The sequence below is a fragment of the Spermophilus citellus genome (genome assembly GCF_964194105.1).
Source record: "Spermophilus citellus genome assembly, chromosome: 7".
NCBI lineage: Eukaryota > Metazoa > Chordata > Mammalia > Rodentia > Sciuridae > Spermophilus > Spermophilus citellus.
Genome location: NC_138188.1, coordinates 128,422,612 through 128,439,896, shown reverse-complemented (window position 1 = coordinate 128,439,896; position 17,285 = coordinate 128,422,612). Strand labels below are relative to the sequence as shown.

General features: G+C 32.3%; 1 protein-coding gene across 4 annotated transcripts in view; it reads left to right on the top strand.

The window, feature by feature from the left end:
• The window catches only part of CADM2 (cell adhesion molecule 2), a 1,032,141-nt gene that overhangs the window by 794,395 nt on the left and 220,461 nt on the right, over positions 1 to 17,285 (top strand). The window lies entirely within an intron of this gene.

Genomic DNA, 17,285 nt, shown 5'->3' with positions numbered 1-17,285 from the left:
ATGATTTAAGATCCTATATGATTTTGGACAGTTTAGTAATTTTATTTTCATGTATTGGGCCTGAACGTAAAAATTGTAGAAATTAGTTCCACAATAAGGTTAAGTCTTTCTGTTTCTAAAATAAGCAAAATTAGGTAAGAAACTGTATTTACTTAAAGTTAAGTTAGAATTCATTAATTAATTTGAGCTCCTAATTGGATAAAAAGTAGATTTTGGTTCAATTTCTTTAGAGTAGTAATGAAACTTACATTTTATAATTCACATAAACAACTAATAATGTGTACCAAGTTTCTAAGACTTCATCCATTGTTATAACATGGATGAAAAAGCGAGTCCATGATCTGTAATGAAAATATGGAAGGGTTGCTTTAAATAAATTTAAACAACAGATGTTATAAATATTTATTTACATATTATCTGTTTAACATAGTCTTAATAATTTTTTATTACTCTATGAATAACAGTAAGATAACTTAATTTCATTTTAACTAATAAAACCAAATAAAGTTTAATAAATATGCCCAATCTATGTAAAATATGTGTTCACTATATTTTGTTCACTAGTATAGCTTTTGCCTTTTATAGTGCTCTAGATTTAAAATAATTTTTTAGTTTTTTAAAAATATGTAATATATAAAAAGGCTGATAAGACATTAATTCATTGATTTAACAAATATTTATTGAGTGTCACTTTGTACCAAGCATTAGAGTGAGAGATTAATGTCTCTGCCTTTTTAGGGTATATTTTCTTCTAGAAGAAACTCAGATAATAAACATAAGCCAAACGTATTTTAGAGTTTATTGGTAGAAGACACATGCTATTAAAAAAAAGTTAGAAATGAAAAGTGTGTTAATCAGGGTAATTCAAAGAAACACAAACAAAAAGATGGATGAGTAGATGGATAGAAAGAAAAAAAGGGGGCTGGGGATGTGGCTCAAGCGGTAGCGCGCTCGCCTGGCATGCGTGCGGGGGTTCGATCCTCAGCACCACATACCAACAAAGATGTTGTGTCCACCGAGATCTAAAAAATAAATATTAAAAATTCTCTCTCTCTCTCTCTCTCTCTCTCTCTCTCTCTCTCTCTCTCTCCTCTCTCACTCTCTCTTTGAAAAAAAGAAAGAGAGGACGCAACAGAGAGAAAGAGACAGTGTGTGTGAGAGAGAAAGGAAGGAAAGAAAAGAAAAATTGTTTTCCACCTGGCTCAAGTTGACAGGACAGCTAGCAGGTTGACAAGCTAAGGACCCAGGAAATGGTATATGTTGCAGTTCAAGTTCAAAGGCAGTCTGGAAGGTAGAACTTCCTTTTTCTCACGGCACCTCAGACTTTCTCTTAAGGTCTCTGACTGATTTAATAAGGTCTACCTACATTATAGGAAGGAATCTGCTTTAATCAAAAGTCTACTCATTTTAATATTAACCTCTTGTAAAAAATACCTTCAAACCAAAATTGAAACCTGTGTTTTCCAAATATCTGAGTTCAGTAGCCCCAACCCCCTTATCCATGAGGAATATGTTCTAAGACACCCAATGAATGCCTGAAAACTTAGAACTTAACTCCATATGCAGAATTCCCTCTATTATCTGTGGTTTTGCCTTCCAAGTTTTCAGTTACTGATACTCAACTACAGGAAACTATTAAGTTATGTAGCACATCATTGTATAGTAAATGGTTATACTATTTAGGTTTTTTAAATTTGGTTATTTGTACATATTTAGAATAACATAAAATATATTAATTTAGGTATATTGCTATTGCTATTTTCTGTGCCTGCATTTAATGAAACAATTTTGCTTAGTAGCACTTTTTGAAAGTGTGTATAATTCTATCAATGAAAAATTGTCCCAAGCAATGGCTATGAATTTTTATAACATTAGAATATATTTTCTTGTTGCTCATTCATCCTGCAGGTGTAAATAGCAAACTCTGCTTTTTGTTGTTGTTGTTTTAACAGTTCCTGTATTACTTTTTAAAGAGATCTTTGAGAGTCATGTTTACAGTGGCATCTACAATTGTGAGGTCAAGTCCTTAGGCACAAAGACAAAATCTATATTAAATGTCCTTGCCTCCTCTTTCAGTGATTTTATAAGTTACCTTCTACAAAACATCTAAAGCTAAAACTGAATCTGAGTATTTCAAACTAATGCTTCCTTCCTGTAAAAACAGAGCAGCTTATGCTATTTGCAAAGACTGGGAAATAAGGAGATGCCGTGAATTCTAAGGGATAACTATGGAAGAGAAAAAGCTCATAGTATGTTTGGGATATTTAGCAATATATTCTTCATACTGCCATAAAATGCCAAATGCTTCTGATCATATTAATTCTTGAAGTATGTACTTGCTTTTTTTTTCATTTTCTTTCACAAATTACAACTTAGAGTTATGTTGCAAAATGCCAGTCTCTCGGTGTGTGTGTGTGTGTGTGTGTGTGTGTGTGTGTGTGTGTGTGTGTGTAGCACAGCATGTTCCTGACACTGGTATTAAACTTTTTTTTCACTCTGTTGTGGTTCTAATCATCAATTGTAATAACTTAATGAAAAGTACTAAATGAAAAAAAATCCTTTTATTAATGGCATTCTAATGTCTATTCCTTCACATGTTGGTGGTTCAGGTCTTACATGATGTCTTAGTTGATGGAAGCTCTAGACAGTGATGTTCATTAAATGCAAGAGTTTAAAAAGTAAAGCATTTTTAAGGACTCCATATCACAATTTCTCCACACCATCTCTTTGTCTGTATTTGGTTGCCTAACTCTCTTCAATCCTAAGGCTTAAGTAAACAAATATGCCATGCTGTGCCAGAGTCTAAGTGCAGAAGCTAGGCATGGATTTGAGAGTCCAGAGCAACCCATAGCTGTTGTGCAAGTGACAACTGCACGAGAGAAAAACAGAAGGAATGATCATCTAAAAGAGAATTAAGCAGAACACCCTTTCCTAGGAGTTTTGTCAGAGAGGTTAAATGTAAATGACCAGGAACTTTTTCATTGAACATGAGGCACTAGATGGATTTTTTGGCTAATATGTAACTTATATTGTCATAATTCTGATTCAGGTCAAATAAAGAGGAGAGCAGTAAATTCAGACTTTTGCTTCTTTTTAACACATTTAATGTGATTGGTAGCTTTCCCCATTGACAAATGAAAAAAACTGATATCAGAAACCCAAGGCAATTTACCCACACACACTTAGCTAATGCCAGGTAGTGAAGGGTTTAGAGTAAAGATACAGGTTACTTGGCCTTAGTTTAAACTGGAACAACTCTGAGAAAAAAAGGCATTGGAACATCAGTTCACTTTAAGTGGCCATCTCTGACACTGATCTTTGGCAGGTTTTTTTTTTTTTTGTTTTTTTTGTTTTTCATTGAAGAGTAACATTGCTTCAAATCATTGAGGATGTTCATAGAGTGAGATGGAGGAATACATTACAGGAGCCCTGAAGGAAACATTTCATGAAGATGGACATTTTCTATGCTAGCCTGAATAATTCAGTATCCACCTATAGATATTCAGATCTAAGTCAATTACAATTCAATGAAATTTAAGCATTTCATTTCTCAGGCATACAAGCCACATTTCAAGTACTCAATTATCATCTATGGCTAGCAGGTACTCTCTGGAAAGCACAGTTCTAGAAGCTGATTCACTCTTTAGATGACATATAGACCCAGCCTTGGCTAGAAGAATATATACTTTCTAACCAAGAACCCCTTGTCCATAACAAAACATACATTGAACATTAAATAATTGTAATTTTGCTGTTAAAATTTTAGAACTTTAATGGGAACATTGAATCATGGTAGATAGGGAGTCATATCTGACTTTTAATCCTGCTTTTAATGCCAACCAGCAGAGTAATAAAAGGCACTCACCCACACCCCACTAAATCAGATGGTTTGGTGATTGGATCAGAACTGCATTTTTAACAACTCCCTGCCGGCTTTGTGTGCACGCGAAAACCAGAAATCATTAACCTTTGAAGTAGAAATTCAATTAAATTCCATCTCATTTCTGCATAGCTTATGTAGGAAGTCGTTTTCTGTAATACTTAACAACCTGCAAAAGACTAAAATTGAAAGTAAAAATTGAGAGGAAAATTTTGAAGTCCTTTCGGGTCAGAGAAACCTAGAGCTCTGGTAGCGAAGGCAGCATTCACTTCTCTTTCTCTTTACACAAACCTAAGCCCAGCTATTAAAACTAGTATCTAAGCATTTGGAATAGAGTGGGTACAGGGAGACAGAGATTGAGGAGTAGAGGTCATGGAAACACGTGAATGCTGTGTGGTGTTTGGCAGTAGAAATAAAAAGCAATCAATCAGATCATAGTGTCAATTCCTCTGCAGATGTAGAAAAAACAATTGAAGTAGCAAAATCTGATCACTTAATGCTCAGGAAAGAACACTTTAGTTCCTTCCCATTAGTGACAAAAATACTTTCGACAAGCATCTCCAGTAGTGCATATTGTACACGATCAACAGACACACCTCTGTGCTTGTGTTTTTTTTTTTGTATAAAAAGGTAAAATATGTTAATTTTTATGATTTTTTTCAGTGTTTTTGCTTTTTTGAAATATTGTTTGATTATCCTCAGAAATTTCCCAAAGAAATGAAAATAAAAATCTGTTGAGAGCAAAGACAAAATTGCTGATTTTAATTAGCCAATTATTCTGCTGATAATTTTACATTAATAATGGGTACAATGAGAGAGGAAGAACATGAATAAAATGTCCTAAAACCAGGAGAGATAAAGAGAAGAAAAATGAGATGAATTTCAAATGAAGGTATAAATTCTCCTGGCTCTGTACCAATCAATGCCACCTAATGGTGTCTATCCCCACAACTTGTATCAATCACCTTGACAGGTTGTGAAATATTAAAGATTAGCTGTGTAAAACAGGTACCAAAGGGGCCAGTATTATGCTTCTTCTATTTTTTTTTCAAAAAATTCAGTTATTCTATATGTACACAAGATGTGAAATTAATGATGATAGTTAACTATTACACAGTACTCTACACTTATTAAATAATTATCCACATGTTTACTTTTCACTGGATTCTCAACAATATACACAGAAGACCTTTTCATTTTATATATGAAGAAAATGAGAATTACAGATTAGAATATCTTAAATACTGACAAAGCAATGAAGAAAATTGAGTTTCCTTGTGACAAGTCTAAAGCACATGCTTGGTATTCTGAAAATGACTTTATTTTATTACCTTTTGTTTTTCTTGATTAGTTTATTCTTCCTGTGGGAACTATAACTACTTCTAAGGCTATATTCCAGTGTCACCTTCTCTTAAGATTGATCTCAACACACCTTAGCTAATATTTCATCTCTAACATATCAATAATTTTATACATAATAGCAAATTTCCTAGAAACTGCATATGGATTATATGAATGTGAATTGGGTCCCCATGAGGAAATAATTGAGTTAAAGAAAATGAACAGACTATTTACAGAGATACAGTCATAATTAAGTGAACTAGCCAAGATGATACAGCACTCAGGAACTACCCCTTGGGACTGTGAGACAGAGAAGAGGGAGCTACAGCCACCATTGTAGAAGAAGGTTTCTTTCTTGTTAGGTTCTGAAACTGCTTGGGAAGAAGGCAGTGTGTGTAGATAAGTAAATAGGTGTTCTGTTCTCTTGTTAATGCCTTCCGTGGGTTGAGCTCAAATGGAAGCTGTAGGTGAAGGGGTGCTGAGTGGGTTAGTCTTCCAAGGCAAAGACCATGGATCTGGAAAGATAAACAGAAAGTAACCAGTACAACATTCCATGCATAAATAGTTAACTTTTCAATATTTAGATATTTTCCACTGAAAACCTTGTATCACTCTCTGTTCACCACCTTCAGTTGCTTTGCTTCTTTCCAGAAGAAATAAGTTGCAATAATGCAGCTTTTCCCTAAGATATTAATTCATTTTAATGTATGTTAATATGTCTGTTTATAGGCTTCTTAAAGAATTTACTTCAGTTTCTGCTAATGATGATACCATTATCGAGCCTTTTCTTTAAGCAAGGAAAATATTTGGTTGTGGGGTATATAACTATTACCTTTTTCCTTTTTCGTCATATAACTTGAGTCCAGCAATTTCATGAAATACATGAAGAAAATCATATGTTTTGAATTTCATTGGTTACATGGTAGGTTAAACATTAAATCAAAATTTGGAACTTTAACACTCAAGGCCACATATTCATGCTTGAGCATTCAACCAATTTTAAATTTTGGGACATTTTAAAGTTCAGCCAAATTTTCCATAATTGACACATGTTATAGAAACTGGATTTAATTTAAGGTGTTACCTTTTATAATACATTCCACAATGTCTTTATTTTAAAATAAAAGTTAAATTTTCTGCAAATAAATCAAATCATGATGCCTTTATAAAAATGGCTTAACTATTGAATTAAATTCTTTTTGTTATTACACATTATTGTTTGCTAATATACTCTATTGCTAAAACCATACAAAGAAAGCAAACAATTTCTACAACACTGAAATATTTTATTCTATCTTCTATTGAATAACTTGCACATTCATTTGATGATTCAACAAATATTTGTTCACCATCTCCTGTGTGATAGATCCTGTGCCTGGTTGTTTGTAGTGATTACTGCTCTCAGATTTTTAGTCCATTTCGTGTGGAAGAAAGCTACTTGAAAGAAACCTTGTCCTTATTAAAATCAAATTTCCTTTATCTTCTAATCATATACATTTCTTAGCACATGTTTTGTAAGGACATGTGCATGTTGGAAATACATATGAAGTCGGCACATGGCCAGAAATTACTGAAATGGCTTTTAACCAACTGGAGAGTATCACTTGTACCAATCATGGAAGTATAGTAGAACAATTACTGGCTAGGGTCAGACTGGGTAGATAATCACCATAATTGTGCTACATATTTTCCTTTCTCAAAACAACAAAGAATTGCAAACAATGAACATAGAAGAGGGATTTCCTAGGGGTGTGTAAGTGAGTGTATACGTGTGTGCGTGTGTGCATGTATTTATATATTTATAACTATTTTAAAACAGCTCATCCAGTTTCAGTTTTCATCATTAAAAGAAAGATGGGCTATATGTGTCTAATGGGGTTTTGAAAGTTCAAACATGATACATTATATCTAGATTTGCCATTTCTTTTGAATTATTGCTGTTCTTTCTAAAATTTATAGCTGATTAAAATGAAACACTCAAAGCACTCTCTCAGCATTTTCCCTCCCAGTTTTCCATTTGTACTTCAGTCTACTCACTAGTCTCAATATAAATGGGTGTAAAACCAGGAGACTTAATTCTTACAAACACCCACAGTTAGGTACTAAAATAACATTGCCTCCTACATCTCACAAGAGCTGCAAATGCTTGTTTACTGCTGTTTCCAAGGATCACTCACAATAGCCTGCTGGTACTGAAGAAATAAATTAGGGAATGTAGAGTACCTATATTATTTTATAACTCTTCGTTGCTCTCACGATTTAAAAATATATTTAAAATATGTATTCAGGGAAAGGTATTTCTAAATTGTATTAGTTTGTATGAATAGTGGAGAAATGGTTCCTGAAGAGGCAAGGGGGAGAGAAAACATTCAGTGTTTATAAATATAGGCAATATCTAAAGTAATTTTTAAAAAATCAAGTGAGCAAATTAAAAACTAGACTTTTTCCATTAAAATTATAACCACAATAAATTCATAATTTGTTTGCTAATAAGTATTGTCATTAATGAGTGACCATGTACAGTTTTTGTCGTTGTCTACGTTATTGTTTTTTTCTCTACATTTTTCGATAGCTGAACTGATATTAAGCCTCCTAGTTTTACAGTTTACTTAGTACAAAGATATATGGGTTTAAAAATCTGAATTGTTTTCAAGAGGTACCCAAGTATTAATATTTATAAAGGAGTTTTTTTAATTCTTGCTTTTACTTCATGTTAAAGTTACTTTCAAAAAAAATTTATTGAGAGAAAATATTTGCATAGATTCTCTATCTGAATAAATGGAATCTTCATTTAATATACAAAATGTAAGTTCTGGTTAATGTCTAGGTCAGCACCCATATACTGACAGTTATAACTCAAAATACAGTAGAGGTACTCAGTATAAGCTGAACACATCCATTTCTGTTTGAAATGTTGAAACTATAGCCAAGAAGTTCAGTGGTCTCTAAGTGTTTTGAGTGGAATAAATTTTATGTTATGTTCTAGAACTCAGTTTTTATCTGCATCAAACAATGAGTTTCCACATTGTAGATTTACCATGAGCAAGGGCATCACTCTCTTCAAGTCTGGTGTACATCATTAGGAAAAATGCAGACTGGGAGTAAAACTTGAATGTGTCTTGTTTAAAATATAATATATTGGTATGCAAATCACGTGGTTACAAATAGAATTAAGCACAGGTATTTTTGATACTATTAAGATTTTCTAATACACATTAAAGTGCTATAACGATAAGGTATTTTGAAATTTATTTTTGAAATTTTATAATATGTTATCATGGTTTCTGTGCTGATCATTATAAACAGGCTACACAACAGAGAAAATATGAATTTTAAGTCAATAGGAGATCCTCTGCAGCACGTTGGTGATTTGCAAATTTGACAAATGCTATACAGTAAATACACAATTGTGATTCCCTGCTTACATTATACTTCCTCACACTTACAAATTTTAGTAGATGAAGTTCTCCCCCCAGGTATACCTTTCTTTCCCACTATAGCCATATAGAAAGCCTTTGCATATTTTCCCAAGGAGACAGCAAGGACCAGGGCGTAGAGGATCAGACATGGGGGACCTTGCTAGGAAAATAACATCTACTTAAATGTCATCAAAATGGAAAGAGATCAGTCCTAAATCAGACCTGAAAGTCTGTGGAAGTGCCCACACACATCTCCAAGTCATCACGGATCTGAATTATTTACTTTCTACTTTTAGTTTAAGTCCCTTCCTGTCAATGAACAACAACAAAAAAGTGAGAACAATAACACCTAAAAAGGCAAAGCCCTTGTCCTAGATACCCCTTAGCTTAATTCAGTTTTTTTTTTTTTTTAATTTTGTTTCATGCAGGGGATTTGGTATATACATTTCTTTGTAACAGACCTTGTAGAGGGCCTGTTCTAGCTTCTTGATACCGCTGAAGCCCTTCCTTCATACAACTAACATGTTCTGAGCAAGGCCCTAGGTGTGGGGCTGTAACAGTGATCATGAAACTAAACTTTATGAAGCCTGGTCAGTATTTGTCAAATCATCTGTGAGAACCATATTTGCTCAAATATGGCAAAGTACAAATGATATCTTTATAAAGTATGGTAAAAATTAATACTAGATAACAAAAGAATGAGACATACAAAATGCAAGTCCCGAGTTTTTACTATTTGTTTTTGCAAATATAACATATTTAAAAAGCAAAGAATTGCAAAATTATCTATTAGTTGAATGTGGCATATCAGGAATAACACAGGTAATTATTATACTTGAAATATTTTATTGTTCTTCAATCAGAAACAAAATATAAAATAAATAGGAATTGTTCATATTCACACTTTGAATTAACATTATTTATATATATATATATATCAATTATTTAAATGTAATGGAACATGTGTGCTGTTTCTTATTAATTGGGCTAATCTCTGTGGATTTACTACAGCATTTCTTGCAAAGAATAATGTATAAACTAAAGTAGTCTATGTTTTATATTAATAGCTGTCATAGTGGAAAAATGAGTCTCAGACAAGTGCATTGACAGAAATGGAAGAAGAGATTTTGAAGCAATTTCAGTAAGCTTAGGATACTTATTTTAAACTTTTATACAAAATGAGGCAAATTTTGCTGCATTTTCCAAATTCATGTTCAATCTGGCATTGGTAATCAGTTCCAGTGTTTATCCTGTAAACTTATACGTAAATGCACTTTTTGATGAAAGAAATCAATTCAGAATTCATGAATTTCTATATGTGTATCTTTTTTTGATGGAATATTAAATTCAAAATATCCCATCAGTGTTAGAAGATGATATATGGTAACTTTTGAAAATATGAATACCAAGATAATCACCTATTTTGCTAAAAATATACTTAATTTATAGAGATCATGTTATAAATAATTGTAGAAACTGTTCCAAGCATTTCTTACTTTTCACTTTGACCTCATGAGTCATTGAGAAACATAAATTTCTTTCATACTAGAAGCAGTGAAATTGTTAAAGATAACAAGTATATCAGACTAAAGAAGGAGACTGAATGTTTACATATTTAAAATTTAAAAATGGACTGATTCCTTTTGTTGTAGAAACTAGAGGGGTTTTGTTGTTGTTGGTATTATTCAGGCTATAAAATCTGTGCCTCAGCATAGAGTATAGTTTCTTATAATCGATGTCTGTTATCGCATAATACAGAGAATAATCTTGTGTTTAATGAATTAGCTTTTACATCTGTAACTCATATTTTTTACTACATTGATAAGAACCCTGAAATTTAATTGATATTGTTATTGGGTAGTAAGACTTTCTTAATGAAGGAAGCAATACATTGATTTATGGTCTGCATGAGCCCTTAATCTGAATTTTTCGAAATGTTTTTCTGCCATTGTTGCTTGCCAAACCACTTCTATGAAAACATAAGCTACAAATTACTTTTGCTAACACAAATCACATACTTGGAAGATATGGCAATGTCAAGTTGCTCTAAAAGATCTTCAGCATTTGTGCTCAAATTCTACTTTTATCCTTTTGTGGGTAACTAACAGTTTCTGAACTACCACTCTGAGAGGCACTGAGTTGTCATAAGAAGTGGAAATCATGCCTATTTTTCAGAAGTGTGATTAATATTACCAATGGTCTTAGAAAGATTCCTGGTGAATAATACGTGCATGATTAAAAGGGAGAATTAAATTATATTGTACAATTATACCTCACTTTAGGCAAACTTATAGTTGTAAAACTTATAGTTGTAAAACCAAAACAATGTATCTGAAATGAAAGTGTGGATATTCATGTACAGAAATGTATCTTTCTTTACCTATGATTTCACACTTAGATGTGTAAAGATGTAGATATGTAATAATAATCAGTATATCTTGTAAGAAAAACTGACAAATTGCTGTAGAGTGATGAGTGTATGTGAAGAAAAAATGCAGCCAATTAGAGAGATGAGGAAAAAATACTCAAAGCAGGAGATGGACTTTGAGATTGGCTTAAATAGTTAGCAGAGTACTTTGTTGCAGTTTGCGACAGTTCCCAAAGCTTCCTATGCAATTTGCTCTTAGGTTCCAATCTGGCACATTTTTCATCCATACAGAGTTTACGCAAGAAAAAGCAATAGTTTATTTTATCTCAGAGTCCTTAGAAAGCATTAAGTTATATAGTATTCACAATCATTATATTGTTATATGCATTTTCCATATAAGAATACTGAGGGAAAGAGAAATCTAATGACTTGCTTAAGTCTGCCATGTTTGCAGTGGTGCAAGGGTATGATATTGGAGAGTCCAACCTCATGGCCTTTGCTACCCAGAAGTGGAGAGTGCTGTCTTTCTCATAGTAAGTAAATGGGAGCTGAGAATAGAAAGGTTAGAGTGAATTTATAGAGGAAGAAAATGAGCAGAGGGCCTTTCCAACAAAACCTAGATGAGCTGACAGTGCACAGGTGAGCTGTGAAGGGGACTGAGGGAAGGAGGTGTGACTGTTCTGTTCTTTGGGGGAGGGAAGCTGGCTGGTGGACAATGCTGTGGATGAAGAATTAATGTAGAGTGGAGAGGTAAGAGTGGAAGCTGGGTGAAGTCAGTTGAACACAGTCAGGAAAGTGAAAATCACTTGTAAAGTTTAAATTGTCTGAAAGTCTTTAAAATGATATGCAAATGTGGCAAGCAACACATTCTGAGGAAAGAACAGCTACATATCCTCATATCTCATTTTAGCACTTGGAAATTTGCTTGCTGGGTGGAGTGGCAGACTTTCCCATTTGGACTAAGGCCAGGTAATTGAACTGAGAAACAGTAAGGAGACAAACTAAGAACTGAGAAAGGAAAGGGAAAAAGCAAAGTTAGGAATAACTGAAAAAATTGTTTGTATTGACAATAAATTGGCTGACTACATAAATAGGGTGAGGTGTGAGTGATAATCAATAAGGATTCATATCTTAAACCTCTGTGACTATGATGCTTTAAAAGAAAATAGGAGCTTTAGAAGGAGGAAAAGAATGTGAAGTGATTAATTAAAATATTGAATATAGGTAATATGAAGAATACTTCTGAAAAATTTCAAAAATAATAATTTGTATGGAAAAATTATTATTTGCATATATGCATGCATGAATTATAGAAGCTGACGTATAGGTGGCCTGAGTGTATAACAAAAATATAAAACTGATAAGAATTTAAATAAAATAACCATGAGAATATGTACTCAGTTCATATAGAAAACACAAGGTACCATCAAAAGTTTGAGGTTAAATGGGTTGAATGAGGGCACACAAATAGAAAAACTAGGAAATGAGAGAAGACACAGGATGAACCAGCAACAGGGAGAAGATATTGTTTATTACCCTCAAATCTGCTATGGCATGTAGCTTAAGCTGTAACCAAAACATGCTGCCACTATAAGAAATCAAAGTGACCCCTGCCTTAGTCATGTCCTACCCTACAGTTTATAGTCAATGCCTTTCTTTGGTTGGCCAGAGGATAAGATCTCTGAGGAAATGCATTCCTTAAGAATATTATCACATTAGCAAATATACTCAGGTAACAGGGTAGGTCATACAAAGTACAGGGGTGCAAATGGCCAACTATGACATATCACCATGAGTAAAATAATTATTCATTGAATAAACTTAAAAGGGCTGTGGGCTTTGAATATGCATTTTATCACATATTATCTGAATAAACTTTTATTAAGACCCTATGCTGAGATGGTTTGAAATACTAGTTTGGTTATCAAAGCTTACACTCAATGTTGTAATTCTTTTTAGATGTTTTCTTTACTATGTAGAAATGTGGATATTATTGAAAATGATTTCTAGTATAAACTGTTTTAATTAATAATTGCTATGTTCCACAATTCCAATAATATATCTTTGCAAGTAAAATAATATAGCTTAGAGATTAGTTTTGTAATTGTATCATGACAGTATAATTACTGACCTTTTATTTTATCATGTAATTTACAGAAATTCAGCATAATTAAAAAAACTTTCTCATTTTAATATGACTCATTTATTATACATTTTACAAGTACATTATCAATCACTTTGTGAATAGCATTATATAGTACCAATGAATTAATCATGGGATGTGTGTAATTATTGGCAAGCATGACTCTATTTTTTTGTATCAAGCTGCCCACTGTACTATTTAATGAACAAATGCACTTAGACATAATCATTACTTTTCACGCTATTTCTTTTAAAATAATGACAAATCACATGTTCACATTTCAATCATTAAAATAACAGTAGAGAAATGAATGGTTTGCCTGATTGTAGGTTGTTGTAGTTCTTTTTGTTATAAACAACTTTTTGTATCATTTATGCTTTCATGATTACCAAAAATGCAAATAACTGGAATTGTCTTAAGAGGCAGAAGTTAAGTAAAAATGTGAAATACCTCCTTTTTCTCCAAATTTTAAGATGGAAAGATCCCCCCTATAGTTACCAAATGATGGCAAAGAAATGATGGAGAGGGGGACAAAGAAGAATAAACATTTTTCTTTGAATTGAACCATGGGGAATTTCTAGAAGATTTACAAGCATATTGGCTCATTGATTACTCAGATGGCAGAAAGATATTCTCAGTGTGTGCTCCTCTATCCTAATGAAAAAGACTATTAACCTACCTCAAAATGAATATTAAAAGTTTTATTTTTATTAAATGGAGAGCTCTGTTTAACCCATTTGGAGAATTGGTCCTCTTTTTGAAAATTGCAATCATTTTTGAAGAAATATCACTGCAATTACAAATCAAGTGGAAGTTAGATTTGATACAGCGTTGTTACATTCTGATTGCAAGACAAATGTACTCAGGAACTGAGTTCTTTGTGGCTCAGAGATTATGTGGGAAATTCTAATTTCACTAAGTTACCCAAATTGACCTTAAAATGGAGGGTCACATATGCAGGCTAGAAATTGCATGAAGGACGCTGAAAAGCCCCATTAATACTGCCGATTTCAATGATCTCAAAGAGAGGGTATTAAGGCAATCACAGTAGGTTTCATTGAGATCTTTCTTTTTATTGAATAAAATTGAACATTTAAGTAAATGAATAATCATTTTTGGACAACATAATATGAAAATATATGACCATAAAAACTTGATAGCCCTCCAGCCGTGCTTGTAGAAATTGCAGTCTCTTACAAATGTTACAGTGGGTGGTAGCTCTGTAGAAAATTATAATGGCTTTCTGAATTCTAGTACATTTTATAAAATATGCATTTTTATTACTTTTTCAGGTATATGTAGTAATGTTATATATGCTATGTTGTGTAGTGGCCTGTGTGGATCCACAAAATACTATATTTTCTTTAATATCAAATAAATTGAGCAGGAAATTATAAAACTCTGGAAATTCAAGTCTGTATAGGTAAATTAGGCAACAGGGGATTATTCTACTTATAAAAACTTTAATTATTATCTTTCTGTTTTATCACTTTAGAGATTCTGTTCCTTTCATTGTGTAGGAATCAGACCAGAGGATACTAAAGGGACAATATATTAGAAATGTTCATGTTAAAGGTTTCAAAATGAGACTTTTCCTGAGGCTTACTTTAATATGTGTTTAGAAACAGTAGTGGATCCTGCTGTGCTGTATTTTCCTCAAATGTATTAATCCATAGGGAAAAATACCTACACATTTCTACTGGAATTTTTAAAATAAAAATTATATATATTCAAGGTGTACAACGTGAGGATTTGATACATGTACACGTTTTGTAATGGTTACGACAATCAAATTAACACATCCATCACTCCCCATGCCTTATGCTAAATCCCCAGAATTTCATCTTATAACTCAAAGTTTGTACATTTTGACCAGCAATTCATTTCTTTTCCCGTCCTCCTAACCCCTGTAACCACTATTCTATTTTCTGCTTCTACAAGTTCAACACTTTTAGATTTTCCATGTATGTCAGATCATGTAGTATGTGTCTTTTTGTATCGAGCTTATTTCATCCTAGTGTAATGTGCTCCAGTTTCATTCTTGCTCTTTCCAAAGGCAGGATTTCTTTTATAATAATAGATTATATTATATCATGTTTGTATACCACATTTTGTATTATCCATTCATCCTATTATGGACATTTTGACTAAATTCTTTTTTTTACTCTTTTTTTTTATCAGTTGCTCTGGACTGAATTCTTATCTAGACTAAGGTGAATAATGCTAAATGAACATGGGAGTGCAGATATCTCTTCCACATATTGATTTCTTTTAATTTGGCTATGTACCAGTAGTGTGATTAATGAGTAATATGGCAGTTTACTTATATTTTTTGAGGAACTCCATACTGTTTTTCCTAATGACAAACCACCAGTTTTCATTTCCACTAACAGCGTACAAGTGTTCACTTTTCCACATCCTCGCCAGCACTGGTTTTCTCGTGTCTTTTTTGATGATGGTCATTCTAATAGATATGAGGTGATCTCACTGGGGGTTTTATTGTTTCTCTTTCTTGATGATTAATGATACTTAACACCTTTATATATCTGTTGACTATTTTTATGTCTTCTTTGGAAAAAAATTCTATTTAGATCCATTTTGTAATCATGTTATTTGGATCTTTGTTTTTTAAATTTGTGGTTATAATAATTTTTTCCATGATTTTTGTACAGGTTCTTGATAATGTTTGTATATTAGCACATCATTAGATATTTCATTTGCAAATACTTTCTCCTATTCCCTTGGTTGCCTTTTCATTTTGTTTATTGCTTCTTTGATCTTCCAAAGATTTGTAGCTTGATAGAGTTCCACTTTTTTATTTTTGCTTTTGCTGCCCAGACTTTTTGTGTCACACTCAGAAAAAAATCATTCACAATATTGAGGCACTTTGCTCCTTGTTTACTTCTAGGAGTTTTATGGTTTCACATCTTACATTTAATTCCTTAATCTATTTCTAATCATTGTGTGTGTGTGTGTGTGTGTGTGTGTTGCATAGAACAAGAGTCCTGTTTTATTATTTTCCATGTGGATTTCCAGTTTTCCCAGTATAATTGATTGAAGAGACATCTTTTCCCTTTTTCTTAGCACTCTTGTCAAACTAGTTGACCTGCATACACAGGTATATTTCTGGGCTCTGTATTCGGTTCCATTGATCTATGTGTCTTATTTTATGCCAGTAATATACTGTTTTGATTAATATAGCTTATGTTTGAAAATCCTCGAGCATGGTGTGTCCAGCTTTGTTCATTTTGCCCAATATTATTTTAGCTATTGTGGTTTTGGAGGGGTTTCCATAAGAATTTTTAGATTTTTTTTCTATTTCTGTAAAGAATGCCATGGAAATTTTGATAGGAATTACATTAAAGTTGTAGATGATTTGGGGTAGTATTGAAAATTTAATAATATTGACTTTTCTAATTCATGCAGATGGAGGTATATTTCCATTTATTCCTTGCTGCTAATTTTAATATGGAATGTTTTAGTATTTAAGCATGAATCATCTATAAAATATTTATTTTATTAATAAAATAAAAGTCCAAAATCAGCTCTTCTGACTATCAAATAACTCTTAAAATGAAAGAGAAACATTATGGATCTAGTGTTTGTATGTATTTTTCATTTGATATTGTTTAAAATGATAAAAATGTGTATATAACATTAAAATAATTTTTTGACATTAATACATACTATGCTATCTGTTCTTAAAAATTATAAATGTAGAAAATCTAAACTAAACATAAATATTATCCAGTATGTAAATCAATGATTACCACAAAGCTTCTAATTAGTTAGAAATTTAAACTGTGGCATTAAGGAAACTGTCTAAAGCATAACCCAAAATACAGAAGTTAAAAATTATCAAGAAGATGAACTTATGAGTATAAATAGAAAAAAATTTACTTTTCACATGTTAATTATATTCACTTGAATGGGTTTGTATTATTTTAATATATTAAAGTCATCTTCTAGTTCATTGTGTTGGGCAACAGTTTTTTAGGAATATTAATAACAAAACATGATTGTTATTTAGTCCCTGTTCTGAGTTTGATATCCCAAGGGTATATGTCTTTTAGGAAAAAAATCAAGATGGCCTTGGGTACATAATAGTGGATTAACATTTACTAAGAGATTGGT